The 6,688-nt window shown below is 54.2% G+C and overlaps 1 non-coding gene across 1 annotated transcript; it reads left to right on the top strand.

Annotated features, from left to right (window-relative positions):
• The first annotated feature begins 5,896 nt into the window (after positions 1-5,896).
• TRNAG-UCC lies at positions 5,897-5,968 on the top strand. Its single transcript has one exon. It is a non-coding gene; the product is annotated as a tRNA-Gly (tRNA).
• Positions 5,969-6,688: the final 720 nt, after the last annotated feature.

Here is a 6,688-nt window from a genome sequence, read left to right as displayed (position 1 = left end):
CCTATGCACTGCCACAGACTGGGGACTGACTGAGTGAGGGGGGTTTGATAGCAGCCTTCAAGTACCTGAAAGAGCAGCAGTGTGGGCGTTCTCCTGGCCACTTTTGCTGGGCTGGGCAGGCGTCCTGGAGGCCTTTCTAGAAGAGCATTGGGAACTGAGTTAGAAAAACCAATGTGAAAACCAGAACCTCAGGTTTAGACTCATTTATTTATAATATTAAATCTTCAATTCTAGTGTCACAGTCAATACAATTGCTTCAGCCTGATAGTTGCCCAAAGGGAAACTTAACGTCTCTCAAAGGGGAGTGGAGAGAAAACACTTTTCAGAGTCCGAGAGAGACAAGGCGGGTGAGGGTAAGAGCTTGCAGAGGACCAACCTCTGTTGGTGAAAGAGACAAGCTGTGGAGCTAACTCAGCACCCTTCTTCAGTTCTGTGTAGCCTGGAAGGTCGTCTCTTCCATAACCAGCAGTTAGAACATAAGAACAGCCACACTGAGTCAGACCAGTTCATCTAGCCCACTCTCCCGAAAGTGGCCAATGCCCGGCGCCCCAGAGGACCCCTGGGACCAACATGGATACAACACCACCACAAACAAGGTGAAAAGTCAATGCACATGGGAGAAGCATCTTGTGTTTCCATGGGCGGTAGGTTTGTAGAAATTTTGGTGGTGCCCAGAACCTGCCCAAACTCCGCCCCCCACCTGCCCAAGGTTCTGGGAGGGAGTTTGGGGTGTGGCTGGGGATGAGAGGTTTGGGGTGTGGGAGGGGGCTCAGGGCTATAGCAGAGGGTTGGGGTGTGGGGTGATGGCAGTGTGGTGGGGCTGGGGATGAGGGGTTCATGATGCAGGAGGGGGCTCAGGGTTGGGGCAGACAGTTAGGGTACAGGGGGATGAGGGCTCTGGCTGGGGCTGGGAATGATGCGTTTGGGGTGTGGGAGAGGCTCAGTGCTAGAGCAGAGGGTAGGGGTGTGGGGGGTGAGGGCTCTGTCTGAGGCTGGGGGGTTTGGGGTGTTGGAGAGGCTCAGGGCTGGGGCAGAGGGTTAGGGTGCAGGGGGATGAGAGCTGTGTCTGGGATGGGGATAAGGTGTTTGGGGTGTGGGAGGGCTCAGGACTAGGGCAGAGGGTTGGGGTGCAGGGGTGTGTGAGGGCTCTATCTGGGGCTGGAGATGAGGGGTTTGTGGTGTTGGAGGGGGCTCAGGGCTGGGGCAGAAGGTTGGGGTGTGCGGGGGGATGAGGACTCTGGCTGGGACTGGGGATGGGAGGTTTGGGGTGTGGGAGGGGCTCAGGGCTGGGGCAGAGGGTTGGGGTGTGGGGGGGGAATGAAGGCTCTGGCTGGAACTGGGGATGGGAGGTTTGGGGTGTGGGAGGAGCTCAGGGCTGGGGCAGAGGGTTGAGGATGTGGTGGGGGGGTGAAAGCTCTGACTGGGGGTGTGGGCTCTGGGGTGGGGCAGGGCTGGGGATGAGTTTGGGGTGCAGGCAGGCTGCTCCGGGACAAGGGCCAGAAAGGAGGACTCCCCCCAGCCCTTTCCCTGCTGGCAGCAGCAAGCTCTGGGGGAGGAACCCCTCATTCCCCCCCCCCAGCAGCACCCTCACTCCCACCACTGTCACTGCAGGTGCTCCTAGGGCCCTTCTCAGGTCCAGGAATCTCCCTCGCCTCCCCCATTATGGGTGCCGGGGGGTGCTGCATGCACCTCCTCCCCTGCTGTTGCCCCTGACTGTAGCCTCACTGGGGGTGGGGGATGGGGCTGTCTCCTTGCCCAGCATGGGGCAGGAGTGGTGACTGCGGGGGTGGGGGTGGGGGCTGTGATGGTGGAGGGTCCCGCTGGAAAAGGGAAGGGTCTGAGGTGGAAGGGCAGGCTCAGAGTCAGTCTGCCCTGGCAGTGAGTTGGGAAGGGGGGGCACTAGGACCCTGTGGCAGCAGTTGCTGCAGGGAGGCAGCATGGAGCTGCATGGAAGAGGCAGGGACGCTCTGCTCCCTCCGGGGCCCAGGGACATGCATGGGGCCAGCAAGGGGGTCTGGGGGACACTCGGGGGAAGCACGGGGGGTGGCAGGTGGGGCCTGAGGGGAGACCCGGCCCCAAACTTTGGTGGAGCTGGGCCCCAGGGCTCTGAATATTGCTGGTTCCCGGGCACCACGTGGGTATATAACTCGCCGCCCATGTGTGTTTCATTCCTTATGTCCTAGTCCCATCATGTGGCCATTTCCTTTTCTTCCTTTCTGTTAAAAGCTTTGGTGTTTTGCACAGAAACATTATTTCCCCAGGAGAGACCCAGGAGTGGGGGCTGCATTCCTGTGCCAAACAGTCACTGGAAGGGGGCAGACAAAGGCCTTTAGGACGAGGCGTCCGTCACTGTCAAAAGATCATCTCCCTCCTGCAGGTCACTGGCAGCCTGAATTTGTTCCTTATCCTCCCAGAGTCTGGGGGCTGGAATCAGCACTACCCAGCCCCTCCGTACGTAGCAGGAGCAAACACAAACCTGGTCTTTAAAACAAGCTGTCCCCTTCCTTCTCAGGGAAGATTTTTCTGTGATTGAAGTTGAGCTTCAGTTCCCCTCTCCTAGGGGCGGGGCAGGTGTGGGGCCAGCTCCCAGTGAGATCTGTTTTCACCTTTGCCCCCTTTCAGTCACTCTGGGATCCTAACTCTGCTCCCAGCTGTCAGGCAGCTTCCAGCCCATCCACCCTGCTCACTAACTCCATGGTCATGTGTCACTCCCTCTGCCAGCACACAGAGCTTGCAGGAAAGCTACACCTGCCAGATGCATTGGTGGTATAGTGGTGTGCGTAAGTATCTTCCAAGCAATTCATCTGGGTTTGATTCCCAGCCAATGCAATAATGGCTTTTCTCTTTTGTTGTTTCCTCATCTGGAAGTGGTTTAATTTCAGTCACATTGTGTTACAATCACATTATCTATAGAATGAGACAATAAATGTGTCGAAGTCCAGCAGGTCCTACAGGATGGAGGCACACAAGGGGCTGGAATGTGTCATCTGAGAAAGACAGAACACTTGGAAACCTGCATCTCCCATCCCCTGGCCTTGCGTGTTATGATTCCAGCTGCGTGAGCTGTTTGTAGGATGTTCCGGCATGATGGGGACATGAAGTTTTGAGACAGTTTTTGCTCCTGCAGATTCCTTTGCTGTTATAATTATAATGACATGAACAACAGGGAGGCAAAATAAACATAAACCCCAAATTGCAATACAGGTGGGGAAAGGGACGATCACGGTTAAGCCAAACACTTCAAAATAAAAATTAATACTAAAAAAGGGGAGGGGGGGAAGAGATCAGGTATGTGGAGATCCTCTTGATATTTCAATGCACATTGTTAGAATCAAAGTTCAGACTTGACACTGGAAAACTACCTGTCTCTCTGAACACCTGTGATGAGCAAGATGGAGTTGGGACACCTGTTCTGCTTCAATCATTTATTGTCTCTCTGTTCTCTCCTTCTTCTCCCCCCAATTCCTCATCTCCAATGTCTCTGCCTTTCTCCTCTTGCTCCCTCTCCCCTGCCCTTTCCAGGAACTCACAGTCTACAGCATTTAGGACAAGCCAGAGCTCCCATGTTCTGCACATGAGCCTGTGTCAGAGGACGTGTGACCCCGGTCAGAACCAGTCACCAGATCAATATGACCCTTTATGGGCGACTTCTCTGCCTGCTCTGCAATTTACATCCCCCCCCCCCGCAAACAGGGTGGGGTACAGCTCTGACTGAGAGGCCTCACAGGAGAAATTTCAGCCCAAAGACAAATTTGTGTGAAATGTTGAGAAATGAAGAGCCCCCCAAATCCCCAGAACTCTAGTGTCACCCCCATGGCACCAGCACAGGGAACCCAGTGAGATGGGGTTACAGAATACAAGGGGGGAGGCAGCAGGGAGAGATGTGACAGGGAATCTCTCTTTTTCTTTCTCTCATCACTTTCTGTTCTTCTCTTTCCTTCCAGGAACTGCAGTCACAGCAGGGAGTGGTTTGTCTCAGTGTCTGTCATGGAGGTGGTGGAAGTGATGGATTCTGTGACTTCCTGCAACCTCCGTGACTTCTGCAGTGGGCACAGTGGCTGACTCCAGGGCCACTCAATCAACTGGCTCCAGGGACCACCCAAGCAGCGGCCAATGCGGCTGGCCCTGGGGACCACTTGACCAGTGGTCCCGAGGGCAGCAGGAGCAGCCACAGCTTGGTGGCCTCTGGCAGCACTTCTGGGGTGGCCAGAACAGCAGCTGGCCCCCTGGGGCTCCCCCCTGCCCCAGCAGCAACTGGAGTGGCAGCGACTCTCAGGGCTTCTCCCCTGGTAGCTGGTGCTCATTATCCATCAAATAAATCAAAACACTTCCCCCTGCAAGTGGATTTAGCCCGGGACCCTCAGAGTCAGCAGCTGTTACACCCCCACTGAGATCTCTGGTCAGGTGTCCTAGTGCCAAGAGCCTCCGATGTAGATCCTAAAATAGCGTTTTTGCACCAGGGGCGGCTGAAATTTTGGACCAGACATTGTAGCCCCTCTGTTATTTTACTGAATTGCTTCAAAACAGCAAGTGTAGAAACTCTCCTAAGTGCCAGGCTCTCTGCCATGGAAACAGCTGCCCCTGCTCTCCAGGAGTCTGTGCGTTCCACACAGCAACGTACACACCTGCTCCACACTGAAGGGGGGGTCAGACAGTGACGGTAACGCAAATCTTCAGACTATTAACCCAGGTCCCTTTCTTTAACCCAGGACGTGCCAGTCACCTGTTAGCCATGGTGTTATCTTCACCTTCAAATACCTCTCAGGACATTGAACAGAGGGAGTGAACCCCCCCAAATGGCTCCCTGTTGAGGCGTTGCACCGGACCTACCCCTGGAGACTGTCTGGTTTTATACTCTTAGAGCTTTTTCTCTTCAAACCCCTTATTCCAATCTCTGGGCCAACCTCCGCATTTCAGAGTTTAGAATTTACTCTCATCACCCTCCTATGGCACTTTCCATGTGACTGAGACAAAGCAAGTGGGGGAAGCTCCGTGGCTAATGAAAACCAACGCTCTGGGTGAGGCCTGAACTCACACCCACAGCTGTATTTCCCCCTGCATGAGCCACTATAGGTGCTTCTTAGACAAACTTGGGCTGTCGGTGGTTATGTGTGTCTGTGCTTCACCACTTTGGCTGCTCTGTGAAAAGCTGATGGTTCAAACGGAAGCTGGTGGGTTTTTGTTTTGTTTTAAGCAATTAGAGTCTAGTACATTTTAACAGGCAGAAAATGTCCTATTCTGGTCTAGCCCCATTTGACTCCTTCTGTCCATCTTCTTCCTTCCCCCTCAGTGTCTTTCCTTCCCCATTGGGAACATGCAGAGATGAACCCCAGTCAGTCTGTGTCACAGAGAGTCTGTATCTCCTAAGGAATGTGGGTGAAGGATTCCAGCTGAATTAACGCCGCTCACCTGGGTTAGAAACATTTGTTTCTTTCGAGCAGATAGTGGGAAATGGGACATTAATTCAGAGCCAGGAGGCAAGGCAGAGGCTTCATGCTGTTGATCTCCGTGAAGGGAGAGAGGATCCCCAGGAAGGAACAGAGCTTCCTTTAGAGTCAAGCTGGGTCTCCTGGAAGTTGGAAAAGACCCTTGGTCACTGAGGATCTCATGGGATCGTGCTGCTCCAGAGGCTAGAGAGTCTTGGGTGTGGGGAGGGTGTCACTGCACAGTCTGAAATGGAAGGGAGGACCCTGGAAGGGAGGGGGAGGAACAGAAAATGGAGAGGAATGAAACAGAATAAACGCCTCTTCTGTCTCCCATCCCCAACCCAGCAAGAACTGTTATCAGTGGGGAAACTCCCCACGATGAATGGCAGAGACCACAGAGACATTTGCCTCATGCTGAGAAGTAAGGTGACCAATCACCAAGTGTGAAAAATCAGAGACTTTCACCAGATGCATTGGTGGTATAGTGGTGAGCATAGCTGCCTTCCAAGCAGTTGACCTGGGTTCAATTCCCAGCCAATGCAATGATGTGATGATTCCTCCACTGGGAATTGGTTTAATTTCAGTCACATTGTTTCAGTTTATCAATGGAATGAAAGAATCAGTGTCCCAAATCCCAACAGGTCATTAAACACCCTGTGGAGGAAGAAAGGGGTGGGACTACATAATAAGCAGTTGGAGTCATCCTGGTATTACAATGCTTGGTTTATTTTTTTTTTTAAATTTCCTTTACTTCCCTTTCCCTTTTAGACTCAGAGCCTTTAAGGTCAGAAGGGACCAGTGTGATCATCTAGTCTGACCTGCTGCACCTTGCAGGCCAAAAGACCCCACCCACCCACCCACTCCTGGAATAGACCCGGGAGAGGAGGCAGCTCCGTGCTCTGCCCCTACCCCAGGCAGCACATGGAGCCCTCTGCTCCCCTCCCCCCACAACGGCTGTGCAGAGATGTGCCAGCAGCACTAAGGTGGCTCCCTGCCCACTCTGCCTCCTTCCCTCCGTGCCGCTCCCAGAAGTGGCTGGCATGTCCCAGCATCCCCTGGGGCGGGGGGAGTGTCTCCACGTGCTGCCCCTGCCCCGAGCACCAACTCTGCAGCTCCCATTGGCCAGGAACTGCAGCCAATGGAAGCTCTGGGGGCAGCGCCTGCAGACAGCAGGACATGGAGATCCCCTGGCCCCATTCATGTAGGAGCTGCTGCCAGAGGGTTGTGTGTACCGGTCACTTTGGGAGCTGCATCACCCCTCC

The sequence above is a fragment of the Mauremys mutica genome, unplaced genomic scaffold, assembly GCF_020497125.1.
Source record: "Mauremys mutica isolate MM-2020 ecotype Southern unplaced genomic scaffold, ASM2049712v1 Super-Scaffold_100443, whole genome shotgun sequence".
Taxonomy (NCBI): Eukaryota; Metazoa; Chordata; order Testudines; family Geoemydidae; genus Mauremys; species Mauremys mutica.
The sequence above is the reverse complement of the archived record's forward strand: the minus strand, read 5'-3'. Positions and strand labels throughout refer to the sequence as shown.